The 14,972-nt window shown below is 41.0% G+C and overlaps 1 protein-coding gene and 1 non-coding gene across 3 annotated transcripts in view; both read left to right on the plus strand.

Annotated features, from left to right (window-relative positions):
• Nucleotides 1-14,972, plus strand: part of CACNB2 (calcium voltage-gated channel auxiliary subunit beta 2) — a 420,013-nt gene that overhangs the window by 309,350 nt on the left and 95,691 nt on the right. The gene's annotated exons all lie outside the window — the stretch shown is intronic.
• Nucleotides 12,484-12,590, plus strand: LOC133045286 (U6 spliceosomal RNA). The gene has a single exon (XR_009690166.1). It is a non-coding gene; the product is annotated as a U6 spliceosomal RNA (small nuclear RNA).

Raw genomic sequence — 14,972 nt, forward strand, 5'->3', positions numbered from 1 at the left:
TTTTCCATATGCACTTAGAAAATTTGCAAAAATAAATGTTCAGAAATATAAATTTGCCAAAGATTGCCCTGTATACCCTGGATATAAAATGAAGCTTTTTCTCCGAAAATTCCTCAGAAAAGAGAGTGTCACCTTATATTTGAACCCTCACTAACACTCCTGGTACAGGGAGCACTTTTTTAAATTTTCATTATTTATTTTTGGCTATGCTGAATCTTCATTGCTGTTCGGGCTTTTTCTCTGGTTGCAGTGCTCAGCCTTCTCATTGCCGTGGCTTCTCTTGTTGCAAAGCGTGGACTCTAGGCATGCAGACCTCAGTAGTTGTGGTGCATGGGCTTAGTTGCTCTGCAGCATGTGGGGTCTTGCCAAACCAGGGGTTGAGCCCATGTCTCCTGCATTGGCAGGGAAATTCTTTACCACTGAGCCACCAGAGAAACCCGAGCACATCCTTAATTACTGTATTTTGAGTAACAAGACATTGTTTGCTGAAGGTACATTGGCCTGAATCAGTATTATTGGGGGATATTTATATGTCACCTGATAAATTGGACTTAAATTTTAAATAGGAATTTAATATTTATTTCTGGGAATATGACCTCACAATGATAAGTATGGACTATGGTGAACCTAAAGATTCCAAAAAGTACTGTTTCCAAACACTTGGATGGAAGTTCCCTCTGGAAAGGAGTAAGAAGAGTCTGTTTCCACTGATAAGCATGAGATACATGTAAACCTTATAGAAGGTTGTTTTATGAAATCTGAACAAGGGTTTGGAAAGAGGAATATTTATTTTTGTATTAGTTTATATATGATGTGATATTTAAATAGTGTTGTATAAAATTCATAGACATTTCCAATGGGACAAGTAATGCTACCTGCTCTGACAAATGATCATAGAGATCCCATTGGTCTAACACAGTAAAGATTAATTTCTCATGTTTGTCACAATCCAACATCCACTGAGTGGCTCTCCTCTGAGCATTGGCGTGGAGGTGCAGACTCTGTTTTGCAATACTGTCATCATTTTTTATTTTTTATTGAAGTATAATTGTTTTATAATGTTGTGTTCATTTCTGCCCTACAGCAAAGTGATTCAGTTTTATATATATACATTCTTTTTTAATATGTTCTTTTCCATTATGGTTTATCACAGGATATTGAATATAGTCCCCTGTGCTTGTTGGACCTTGTGGGATGTTTTCCTTTATCCATTCTGTGTATAAGAGCTTACATCTGCTAACTCCAACTTCCCACTCATTTCTGCCCCAATCCCCTCCTGCTTGGCAACCGCAGGTCTGTTTTTTGTGTTCGTAAGTCTGTTTCTGTTTCATAGATAAGTTCAGTTGTGTCTTAGTTTAGATTCCACATGTAAGTGATATCATATGATATTTGTCTTTCTCTTTCTGATTTACTTCACTTAGTGAGATAATCACTATTTGCATCATGTTGCTGTAAATGGCATTATTTTGTCCTTTTTTATGGCTGAGTAGTATTCCATTGTATATATTAACCACATCTTCTTTATTCTTTCATCTGTTGATGGACATTTAGGTTGCTTCCATGTCTTGGCTATTGTAAACAGTGCTGCTGTGAACATAGGGATGCATGTATCTTTTAAAATTATTTTGTCTGGCTATATTCCCATAAGTGGGACTGCTGGATCCATATGGTAATGATATCTTTAGTTTTCTGAGAGGCCTCCATGCTGTTTTCCATAATGGCTGCACCAACTTACATTCCCATCAACAGTGTAGGAGGGTTTCTTTTTATCCACACTCTCTCCAAAATTTGTTATTTGTATACTTTATAATGATGACCATTCTGACCAGTGTAGGTGGTACCGTATTGTGGTTTTGACTTGCATTTCTCTAATAATTAGCAGGGCTTCCCTTGTAGCTCAGTCAGTAAAGAATCTGCCTGCAGTGCAGGAGACCCGGGTTCGATCCCTGGGTTGGGAAGATCCCCTGGAGAAGGAAATGGCAACCCACTCCAGTATCCTTGCCTGGAAAATCTCATGAACAGAGGAGCCTGGTGGGCTGCAGTCCATGGGGTCGCAAAGAGTCGGGTGTGACTGAGCAACTAACACTTACTTACAATAATTAGCAGGATTGAGCATCTTTTCATGTGTCTGTTGGGCATCTGTATTTCTTCTTTGGAGATATCTCTGTTCAGGTCTTCTGCCTATTTTCCAGTTGGATTGTTTATTGTTTTATTGTTGAGTTGCATGAGCTGTTGAGGAACTGAGTTTGCTAGCCACTGAAGCAGAGCTTCCACATGATTCAGCAATACGACTCCAAGGCATGTATCTGGATAAAAACATGATTTGAAAGGATACATGCACCCCAAAATAGCCAAGCCATAGAAGCAACCTAAATGTCCATCAACAGAAAAACATATAAAGAAGATGTGGTACATATATACAGTGGAGTATTACTCAGCCATAAAATAGAGTCAAATAATGCCATATGCAGCAACACGGATGGACTTAGTATTAAGTGAAGTTAGTCAGACAGAGAAAGGCACATATCATATGATATCGCTCATTTGTGGAATCTAATTTTAAACATGATATAAATGAACTTATTTACACAACAGAAACAGGCTTACAGACTTAGAGAATAAATTTAAGGCTATGGAGGAAGAGAGGGAGGAATATATTGGGAGTTTAGGATTGACATGTATACACTGCTATATTTAAAACAGATAACTGTTTGAGAAAGAATGGATACATGCATATGTATGGCTGAGTCCCTTCACTGTTCACCTGAAACTATCACCACATTGTTAAGCAACTATACCTCAATACAGAAAAAAATAAAAAGTTTAAAAAAATGTTTTTAAAGAAAATAGATAACCACCAAGGACCTACCATATCACCCAGGGAATTCTGCTCAATATTCTGTCATAACCTAAACGGACAAAGAATAGATACCTGTATATGTAAAAATAAATAAAACATAATAAATTACAAATGCCCCCTCAAATAAATACTTATATTATAAAAAATAAAGTAAATGTTAGTAGTTTTAAAAAAATATCCACCTTGCTTTAGTGATGAGGCACCTGATGCCAGATTGGTGGTGGGAAGGGGGGTTAGTTGAGACCCCGCCTCTCAGACCACCTGTGTGCTGCATGTGTTTACACTGTCCACCCTCAGGAGTGATCCAGGCCAGTTATCCATCTGCTGCCCGGCCCTACCTCTCTCCAGAAGGCTGTGTCTTCTCCTCTTGGCCCAGGAGCCAGTGTCCAATGCCAACAGCTCTGTTGGAAAGCCCTGGCTTATGTACAATGCAATCCCTCTTGCTTTAAGATTAACTCTTTGGTGCCAGTTCTTTTCTCCATGGGCCTGTGAAGTATATGATCACCTCCTTTTTAAGACCTATCGTCTTCCGGACTAAAGATCTCTAAGTCCTCATAGGATATGTTTTTGTGCCCTTCTGCTGATTGTTCCTATCTGAACGTGCTATCAATACAGCTCTTCCAAAGTAGAGCACACATTGAATTAAACACTTTCACTGTGATCTAGTCAAGCACTAAATCAAATGGACTCAGAAGGCATGTGGAATGGTGATGAAGTGAAGGTTGTTGGGGAGGAAAAGCGTTTCCTGTACCCACTTAGAGTTATCCTCTGGGGACCTGCAAATTAAACTAGCATCAGACAGACTAAAAGGAGAAAAGGCATCCAGTTTTATTAATGTCACATGCATGAGAGTTCACAGAAAAGATGTGAGACTGGAAGAACTGGTTAGACCCAAGGACTTGTGTACCATTGTCAACAAAGCAAAGGAAGTTTGGGCTCCAAACAAAATGGGAGAAAGTGACTAGGAAATATATAGGGAACACCAGTGGAAGATAAGGGCTATTTAGTCAGGTCTGTTTGTGTAGACTCAACTTGAGGCCAAGTGCCCACCTCTGGGAATGAGTTTCCCTCCTATTCCTGGTTTGGGAGAGGAAGACACCTTCATGAGGAAAAAGTACACCCCGAACTTGGGCAGATAAGGGGAGAGCAGAAAACCAAACCATACTGCGTCTACTGATGCTGACTTGCCTTCATCTCAAAATAATCCTTCTGGCAAAGAGGCTTATTTTGGAGCAGCATATTCTGACCCCCTTCAAGGTATAATGTGACGCCTCCCCTGCTGCCCCCAGCCTCCCAACTCGAATTATTCCATACTGCTTTCCTCTGGGAGCATAAGTCCTCAGCCTCTCATAACCACCTTCAAAATCATGCTCCAAATCTCTCTTCAGATGATCACATTTTGAATTAGGATTCTTGAGGCTCTCTTGTTTTGTGGGGGTTTTTTTGTTTTTTGTTTTTGGTTCTGCCGTGCAGCATGTGGAATCTTAATTCTCTGACCAGGGATTGATCCCATGCACACTGCAGTGGAAACTTGGAGTCCGATTGACTGGACTCCCAGGAAAGTCCCGAGTTTCCCTTGCTTTTGCAGTTATAAATCGGCTTGATTATCCAGTCATTCAGCTTCTGTCAGCTTCTCTACAAGGGTAAGAGGTCTCATCTGACCCTTAACTGAAAGGCAGACTCATTCTTCATTCATTCATTCAGCTTTGTATGTGCCAAGGATTGTCCAAGTCACTAGGAATAGCCATAAACTAAACAAAGCTCATGTCCTCCAGGGTATTATGGTTTAGTTGGGGCAAGTAGGCCACACCCAAACATATAAATATATGCTGTGACATAGTAGAACATGCCAAAAATCAAATTTTAAAAAGCAGGAGGATGCAGAGTTTGGGGGGTGATCAAAAATGGCTTCTCTGAGTGGGTGGCACTTGAACAGGGACCTGGATGGGGTAAGAATGTGCACATGTAGGTGTCTGGAGGGTAGAGTTCTGGGCAGAGGGCATGACAAAGACACTAGTTCAGAAGCACCTCCTGGGCTCAGCTGGAAATCATCGCACCTGAGCTCAGGGAAGGGAAGGCAGGTCATAGGTCACATGGGGACTCACAGACCATGGGAAGAGTTTGGACTTTCCTGTGAGCATTGGAGGGCCCAGTGGAAGGTGTTGAGCAAGAAGCAGACATAATTTGATTTTAATTGTACATTGGAAGGAAGGATGTGAGGAAGGGAGAGAGAGAGAAAGGGAGGGAGAAGGGGAGGAAGGAAAACAGAAGAACAAAGCGAAGCACTGGCTGTTTTGTGGAAAGTCTGTGGAATTGGGAGAAGTGTGAAAGCAGAAAACAGTCAAGCAGCTAATTCATTGCCCAGACAACTATGTTTACCTTGTTTCTTGACCTACCAATTGAGTAACCATTCAAAAAGAGAATAAGACTTACTTAATGAGGCTTGTTGTTCATCAGCATTTGCTGACTTCTAGCAACTGTGACGACAGAGGATGAGATGGCTGGATGGCATCACCAACTCGATGGGCATGAGTTTGAGTAAACTCCGGGAGCTGGTGATGGACAGGGAGGCCTGGTGCGCTTCGATTCTTGGGGTCGCAAAGTGTCGGACACGACTGAGCAACTGAACTGAACTGAGCAACTGTGACTTTATTTTCTAAGTACCTTCAAGCTAGTCTCCTAATTCCTAGAACATTCCATGATTAGAAAACCAGTCCTCTGAATGAGGTGAGTGGACAGAGCCAATGTGAGGGAGCCTAAGGGCCTGCGCTTGGTGGCAGACACTCCTGATGTGAATGCGGCTCCTCCTTTCAGTGACGTGATATGAGACTCAGTTTTCTTGTGCCTAGGATGAAGGTGACAATACTGAAGAATATTAAAAAGCTTAAGTATATTCAGTTCCTGCAACTTCAGGGATATATATATATATATATATCTGAATCACTTTGCTATACGTCTGAAACTAATACAACATTGTAAATCAGCTATACTTCAGTAAAAAAATAAAATTTAAATGCCATTTGCAGCAACATGGATGCAAGTAGAGATTATCATACTAAGTAAGATAAGTCAGAAAAAGACAAATACTATATAATATCACTTATATGTGGAATCTAAATTATAATATAAATCTAAAATATGAACCTATCTGTAAAACAGAAACAGGCTCAGAGACATAGAGAACAAACTGGTGGTTGCCAAGAGGAGGTGATTGAGAAAGAATAGAGTGGGAGTTTGGAATTAGCAGATGTAAGTTATTACATAGAGGATGGATAAACTACAAGGTCCTACTGTATAGCACAAGGAACTATATTCAGTATCCTATGATAAGTCATAATGGAAAAGAATATGTAAAAAAGAATAGGGGTGTGTGTGTGTATGTGTGTGTGTATATATACCTGAGTCACTTTGCTGTACAGTGGAAATAAACAGAGCATTGTAAATGACTATGCTTCAATTAAATATTTTTAAAATTTTAATAAAGAAGTAAAACCCCATGTAAAATTTACCTTTACTTCAAAATGTGATTTAAGAGAAATATTTTAGTATACTTAGCAGCTAAAGTATTTAACATTTGCTCACAAGTCTTTCAGTAAAATGAACAGTGATGGGGAATGACTCATGTTTCTCTCTTCAAGTCTTTGTGTATCCACAGCTGGTGTTCTAGACTGAATGGTATACCCCCTACACCCAAATTCCTATGTAGACGCCCTAGCATCAATATTTGTCTCTGAATGTGACAGTATTTGGAGATGGGGCCTTTAAAAAAATAAGTTAAACCTAGGCCCTAAGTCCTAACTCAGTATGGCTGGTATCCTTATAAGCAGAGACGTCTAGGGTGGCCGAACCAGGGGCAGAAGCTGGCGGGATTCCTGCAGATGACTGGGAGGAAGGGGTCTGTTCCAGACCTCTCTCTTTTCCTTGTAGATAGATAAGCCTTCTTTCTGTTTCTCTACAGGTCATCTTCTCCCTTTGTGGGTCTGTGTGTTTAAATTTCCCCCTTTTTATAAGGACACCAGTTGTATTGAATCAGTGCCCATAATAATGACCTCATTTTAACTGGATTCCCTTTGTAAAGACTGTGCCTCCAAATCGGGTCATGTTCTGAGGTAAGGGCTGCAACGTGAATCTTGAGAGACACAGTTCAACTCATAACAGGCCACTGCACAGAGGATGGTGACTAGAGTCTTGTGTTTTTCCCTCAGTTAATTTATAAGCGGTACTTTCTCTGGAGGACAGTGACATGAAGAGTCAGAAAGCCCTGGGTTAAAATTCAGACTTGCCCACTTACTCAGCTGTGAGTTCTCAACCAAGTTCCTGCATCAGTTGTGTTTTCCTTGCAACAAATATTTATATAAAGATCTTAACAAGTGCCAAGTATTGTTCTAAGTACTTTAAAGATATTACCTTATTTAATCCTTGTTGTAACTCCAGGAAATTGGTACAATTGGTATTCTTGTTTTCTCAAGGGAGACCATTAAGTAACTTGCTCAAAATCACACAGCTAGTAACTAAGTGGAATTTGAATCCACCTGATTATTCTCAGGGTTAATGTATTTAACCCACCCTGCTGTGCTGCTGTGGATTTCTGGACTCTGTACAATAATACCTACTTGACAACAGTTGTGAGAATTCAGCAAATGTTAGTTTTCTGTTCTTTTATTTCATCAATTCATATAGAGATAGATATAGTTACATACATATAAAATATATATATCTTATGGCCATCTTATATAACAGATACATTAGTAAATATACATATATTTAGAGGATTAGGTAACATGTAAATATGTAAGTAAATATATATTTAGAGGATAAAGTGACAAATAAACTGGCTGAAGTATTGGCGAAAACTCACTGCAGTTGGAATCATAAATTGAGAGAACAAGTGTAAACAATGATGTGGTGAGAAACAGACCAAAAGGAACAGGCTTTTTTTGGACTTTTGCCTAACCCTTTGACTAAGTTTCCCTAGTTTGACCTTTGTATTTTGGAAAGATTCAGAACCATTGTTGAACTAGTCATTCAGAGTTTGGGGTTTTGTTTTTACCCTAGTATCTGTGGTTTGTTGGTTATATAACTTTGAGTTGATCCTGGTTTCTCCTTAATAGAAACGTCTCTTGTATCAAGGATAAGGGCTTCCCAGGTGGCTCAGTGGTTTAAAAAAAAAAAAAAAAAAATCCACCTACCAATACAGGAGATGGAGGTTTGATCCCTGGGTCCGGAAGATCCTCTGGAGAAGGGAATGGCAACGCACTTGAGTATTCTTCCCTGGGCAGTCCCACAGACAGAGGAGCCTGGCAGACTGTAGTCCGTGGGGTTGCAGAGAGTCAGACATGACTTAGCGACTAAACAAGTCCTTTAACGTTATTCTCCTTTTCCTCAGTTCCATATCAAGTTTCACTGGGAAACTGACCCCATCTGATCCCCGACAGAAGAGGACATTGTCTAGCAGCTGGCACTCTGAGAACTGGTGCAAATTGCTGTGTCTGATAGTTTATCTTGAACTAGGGTATTTACAGCTAGCCACAGAGCCTCAATTTAACAAAATTGCAACACTTAGTATTTAAAAGAGGCTTGCACTTAAAGGAAGAACATAGAGAGTTTTCTTTTCCATCACCCATGTTCTTTTGGTAAAAGAGTTTCCAGTGTCATTGGTTTCAAATTTAAGAGCATTCCTTTCCTTTTCTGTGTATGGATCAATGTGATTTGATCCTTATTCAGTTATTTCTAGAGCTCTCTGATCAAGACACGGGGGAGATGAATATGCATCAGAAACGGTTGAGATGTCCTTACCATGTCTTATTCTGAAGACTGTAGACCAGATACAGCAAGTGAGGTGAGCGCAGGGGATTTTAGGAGTGGTGACAATTGATAACTGGAAATCAGGAACCTTCCTGAAAGTGGTGATGTAGTTGCTGAACTGGGGACAAGAAGTCATATTTGAGAAGCCACGATGTTTTGGGAGAGCTTCTCATGAAACAGCAGGAGAAGAGTGTGGTCCAGAGCATGGATGTAAGGAGAGGTGAAGGTCAGTGTCCATATGAGATGAAATACAGTGAACTGAAGGATGGTGGGAGAGAAAGGGATGGCAAATAGACATTATCCTGGGTTAGAGAGGACCTTAAATGTTACTTTCTTTATGATGACAATTATTCTTTAGAGAAGATATTGAACCAAGGAGCGAAATGACCTAAGCTTTACTTGAAGCCAGGTAATCTGACCTCAAAAAATTAGGCTGCATGGAATGTTCAAGAGGATTGGGAACTTCCCTGGTGATCCAGGGAATGTCCAGGATGATCCCTGGAACCTCCCTTCATCTTCCAGTGCCGGAGGTACAAGTTCAGTCTTTGGTTGGGGAACTAAGATCCCACATGCCTCTCAGCCAAAAACCAGAAGCAATATTGAAACAAATTCAATAAAGACTTTAAAAATGTTCATGTTAAATAGAAATTAAAGAAAAGTTCAAGAGGATGAAAGCGAGATGAAAGTGTTGCAATGCTTGGGCAAGAAGTTGCAGGGACCTTGTGTGGAGAGGTGACCGTAGGACTGGGAATGAGATCTCTGCAAGGAAAGATCAACAGCCTGGACTAATAATCAGATGTAAGGGGTGGAGGTGAGCCAGAATAAAGATAGCGCTCCTGAATGTGTATTGGTAGATGTTCTCCATGACGTTACTTAGCATCACCAAAGAAATTAAGATCTTGCCCAAATCAAGTTGCAACTCTCTGTGGTGTTTTCTTCTGTATTTATACATTTCTCAAAAACCTCTAATTGGCTAATATACACTGTGACTCTCCTTAAAGTCTCCTTAAAGATGGCCTTGTCCCGGTCCCTAAACTTATTTGTCCACAGAAGCATCTTTTTAAAAAATGAATTTCTAAAAGTTCCTGCATTTTCTGAAACATTTTGGGGACGTGTTTTACTATGCTTGAAATATATCCCAAAATAATAATGTTTCCGAAAATGCAGACCTTTTTAGAAATTCTTTTTTCATTTTCCTAATAAATAGGCCTGGGTTCCATCCCTGGTTCAGGAAGATCCCCTGGAGCAGGGAATAGCAACCCACTCCAGTATTGTTGCCTGGAGAATTCCATGGACAGAGGAGCGTGGCAGGCTACAGTCCATGGGATGGCATAGAGTCAAGACATGACTGAGCGACTAACATACATACTACTATGTTTGGAGAATGATGACGTGATTAATAAAAACTTGGAAATTGAAGTGAGAATTTGATTGGATTAAAAGAATAACATTGACATAGGTGCTAAATTTGAGATTTCAGAGCCCGTGCAAGTTGGAAACATCTAGAAGCGTGCGTATTTCCTGGAACTTCAGCTAAAAGGAGAGGTTTGGGTAGAAAGATGAATTTGGAGTTATCATCTAGAGATGATCATTGAATCCACCAAGGTGATATCAGTTCAGAAGAGAAAACTTGCTGGGATATCTGTGAGATAGAAGAGAAAGAGATGGCAACAGAGACCAAGAAAGGGTCGGTCAGAAGGAGAACTGGAATCTTACTCTTTCAGGAAATGAGGGTGGGACTTTCAAGATTTGGAAGATAAGTTACTGACCTTGGAAGGAACAGTTTGAATAGAATATGATAAGAGATGGAAGCCCTGTTTAGGAGATCTTGGAGCGACTTAAAAAGAAAGCATGATGGCAAAGTACATTTTGTTCCTTGTATAGAAAAAGTTATCAATGAAATAAATATTGAATGTAAGTTGTAGGAAAAGTAGGACTCATACTTTTCTTAAGATGAAGTAGAAGAAAAGAGGGATCAGTGGGGGATAGGGAAATACTTGCTTTACCACTAAATTCCAGTGTCAGTAGTCCTTAAATTTTGGCCTGCATCAGAATCTCTAGACGTCTTGTTAAAACACAGACTGCTCCAGGAGTTCCTTGGCAGTCCAAAGGTTGAGACTTTGCTTCCAGTGTAGTGGGTGTAGGTTCAGTCCCTAGTCGGGAGCTAAGATCCCACTTGCTTTGTGGCCAAAAAAAAAAACAACATAAAACAGAAACAATGCTGTAACAAATTCACTAAAGACTTAAAAGTGTGGTCCATGTTAAAAAAAGTGTTTAACAAAATACAGACCGCTCCACCCTAGCCTAGAGTTTTGGGTTCAGTAGATCTGGGAACCCATTGACGTATCAGAACCCACTGACATATCCAGCAAGTTCCCATGTGCTCCTGATGCTGTCACTCTGGGGACCTCAATCTGAGAGCCTCTGCTCTAGAGAAGGAAGAATGCAGAACCCAGGTTGCAGATCGAAGGTGAGCCTTGAAAGAGAAAAGACACTTGTTTGTGAGAAAATGATCAGAAGTGAAAGAAGAAACAGTGGATAAAGGCACATAAAATTTTGAAACAGGGATAGAACAGTGATGGCAGTTTCTGGAATTGAAGAATACGAAGTAGAAGCCAGCAAGTTGTGACCAGGGATACTGAAGTTTTGACGGTTGTTGTGACACAAGTTTTAATTTTCGTCTCAGGTTCAAAGGATTCGTTAACAGAAGAAACCACTTGTTATGCACAAATAAACAATTTAAATACTTAATAGAGAATTATCTAACTTACTTTTGATATACAATCATTAAAAGAAAAGAGAAATAGAAGCATTAGTGGAGAGTAACAGCACATACATCACTGAACTGGGCCAACTAACATCCAGATTCAAACAGTGCTGGGAAGTCCCAATTGGGAAAAGATCCTGGACAGTGCAACTATCTGACGGGCTAGACGTTAAACTGCAGTTTTCGGGGTTCCTGCTTATAATCCTAATCTGTAAACTGATATCATCATCAGTTTGTGAGCAAAACTGCAGCTCTAGTTTCACTTTAACATTTTTACAATGCTGTTTGTTTTATCTTGTGAGTCATAGGATTTTTGTTAAACCCCAAGCATGGTTGGCCAGACCTCCATGGGCTCAAGAATTCCAAGACCCACTCTCTCTCTTATCTATAGTGCCACTCAGCTTACTGGTAACAACTGGTACACTGGCGAGCAGACACATCATAAGGGCAGTGTCCAGGCAGGTCAGAAGCAAGGTCAGAGGCCTGCTCTGCCTTCTTGTCTCTGAAGCCTTAACAAGAGTTTCTCCATTTTAATTTCCTGAACAACAGTGAAGATGGACAGATAGGGGCTTTCCTGAAAGTCCAATGATTAGGACTTCGCCTTCCAATGCAGGGGATGGAGATTCAACCCCTGGTTGCGGAGCTAGGATCCCACATGCCTTGTGATCAAAAAAATCTAAACGGCGGGGGGGTGGGGGAGGCGCGGGGAAGAAATATTGTAACAAATTCAATAAAGACCTTAAAAATAGACCACATCAAAAAGGAAAAGAAAAAAAAAAAGGACAAGACAGAAGAAAATGCTCTGAATCCAGTGCTGAAACCACCAAGGAAGGAAGATTCTTTGTAGGGGAGGGAAATTCTCATTCCTTCTACTCTCCTAGGTTCTCCCACTTGGGCCCATTTAAATGTTAGGTTGACAAAAGGCAAAATCACAAAAGAAAAACAGTTGATTAACACGGGCAGCACACATCACACGGGAGAAACCTCAGTGAAGAGTGACTTCAAGGGATGGTTAGAACTCGGGCTTCAATAGCATCTTAAGAAAAGAACAGTGCTCGCTTTGGCAGCATATATACTAAAATTGGAATGATACAGAGAAGATTAGCATGGCCCCTGCGAAAGGATGACACGCAAATTCGTGAAGCGTTCCATATTTTTAAGACCAAGATCATAAATTTTGATGATGAAAGCACAATAGTAATAAATTTTCATATACCATTTTTAAAAAAAGAAAAGAACAATAGATGTTCAGAGAAAGGACAAGACAGAAGGAAAGGAGTTTGAGTTTCTAGGATGAGTTCATTCTCAAGTTGTGGGAAGGTGAATAAATGGGGGAAAACAAGTGAGATTTTTTTTTCCCCATTTATTTTTTATTAGTTGGAGGCTAATTACTTTACAATATTGTAGTGGTTTTTGTCATACATTGACATGAATCAGCCATGGATTTACATGTATTCCCCATCCCAATCCCCCCTCCCACCTCCGTCTCTACCCGATCCCTCTGGGTCTTCCCAGTGCACCAGGCCCGAGCGCTTGTCTTTTAAAGAAAAGAAAAGAACAATAGATGTTCAGAGAAAGGACAAGACAGAAGGTAAAGGAGTTTGAGTTTCTAGGATGAGTTCGTTTGCAAGTTGTGGGAAGGTGAATAGATGGGGAAAAACAATGAAGTAAAGTTTTTGGGAGAAGTCCTTTTGGCACCAACTTTCCATCATCTTCTTGGCCATAAAGCCTCCCTAGAAGTGACTTATGACAGTCCCTATTTTTCAAAGTTTCTACCTTTAATCACTTAAAGGAAGCTACAAGTATGTTTCTGCATCTCTTGATTGTCATATGCTTCCAGCTCTAAAAGAGTCCTTATGCCAGTGTGGCATATTTGGGGTGGCATATTCTGGTCTCTACAATGGCCATGTGCGAAAAGGATGTCTCTTATATTAGATAGGCCATGACTGTGGGGTCCTGTGGTCTAGGAATTGTATCAGGGGCAGCAAAGACCATCTGAGCTCATTTTTATTTTATTTTATTATTGGAATACAATTGCTTTGTAATGTTGTGTTACTTTTCTGCTGTGCAACATGGTGAATTAGCCATATATGTGTGTGTGTATATATATACACCCTTTCTCTTAGACTTCCCTCCTACCCACCGCCTCATCCCACCCCTCTGGGTCATCACAGAGTATCCCTGAGCTGCCTGTGCTATGCAGTAGCTTCCCACTGTCTGTCTGTTTCACATGTGTGCTGTGCTGAGCTTAGTTGCTCAGTCGTGTCTGATTCTTAGGATCCCGTGAACTGTAGCCCGCCAGGCTCCTCTGTCCATGGGGGTTCTCCAGGCAAGAGTACTGAAGTGGGTTGCCATGCCCTCCTCCAGGGATTTCACACGTGGCAGTGTATATATGTCAGTCCTACTCTTCTAATTCATCCCACTCTCCCCTTACCCCCTTCTGTGTCCACCAAGTTCATTTAGCTAAAAAGAGTAAGAGAGAACACAGCCTCTATTACAGAAAGTCATGAGGGAATTGATGTAATCAAGCTGAGTTAGTGTTTCAGCTAAGGCAGAGTCAGAGGGGATCTAAGGAGACTAGCAAGCCCTTCCCCAGCACTTGGCATGTACCAACTCCTTTCATCCTCACGGGGACCCTGTGACGTTGCTGCTGTTACCCCATTTTACAGTTAAAGAAATGAGGTCATGAGAAAGGAAGGAGTTTGCCAAGTTCACACAACTAGTAAATGATGAAGCCGGGAAAGGAATCCAGGCACAGTCTCTGGGGAGCTTGACAGGCTCTCACCAAGCTGACCTGGCCTTTTGATTTCCCATCACCCCTCTGCCAGGTCCCTTCCCCAGGACCAATGCCCAGTGAGGAGACTGTCCTCCCGGGGACTGGCCTTGGAGTGCATCCTAGGGGCTATGCTCCATCTTACTGGATTATCCCAGAGCCGCAGTTCCTTGAACATGATTGAACTACATAAGCTGTCAGAGTAGAAGAGAGGCCCCTTGCAGGGTTGCACTCGGGCAGGTTTTGTAGCAGGAGGCAGGATGAGACGGAATGGCTCGTAGTACAGACTCAGAGCCCTCAAAAGACCCCTTCCCACCAGAATAGAAGGGCAGGGTGGGGGCAGTAGGCAGAAAGCATTTCATCCTCTCAGTGACCTCATTTCTCTTCGGTATAAAAGCATTTGTTGTTTTCTCTGTCTGTCCCTGGGTCTATGTCCTTCTCAAGTTATGTCTGTAAACTCCAGAACTAGACTGTTAACACACAACTCCAGCAATCCTAAGGAATGATTGATTTACAACAAATGCATGTGCTACGTTTCTCTTTGTATCTCTTCTTTAAAAGATGAAAGTCCAGGGACTTCCCTGGTGGTCCAGAGGCTAAGACTCCACACTCCCAATGCAGGGGGGCCTGGGTTCAATCCCTGATCAAGGAACTAGATCCTTTGTGTCGCAACTGAAGAAAAAAAAGAAGAGTCCACACCCTGCAGCTAAGACCCAGTGCAGCCAAATAAATAAAAATAAGTCTTTTATTTAATTTTAGAAAGTTCA

The sequence above is a fragment of the Dama dama genome, chromosome 23 (genome assembly GCF_033118175.1).
Source record: "Dama dama isolate Ldn47 chromosome 23, ASM3311817v1, whole genome shotgun sequence".
NCBI lineage: Eukaryota > Metazoa > Chordata > Mammalia > Artiodactyla > Cervidae > Dama > Dama dama.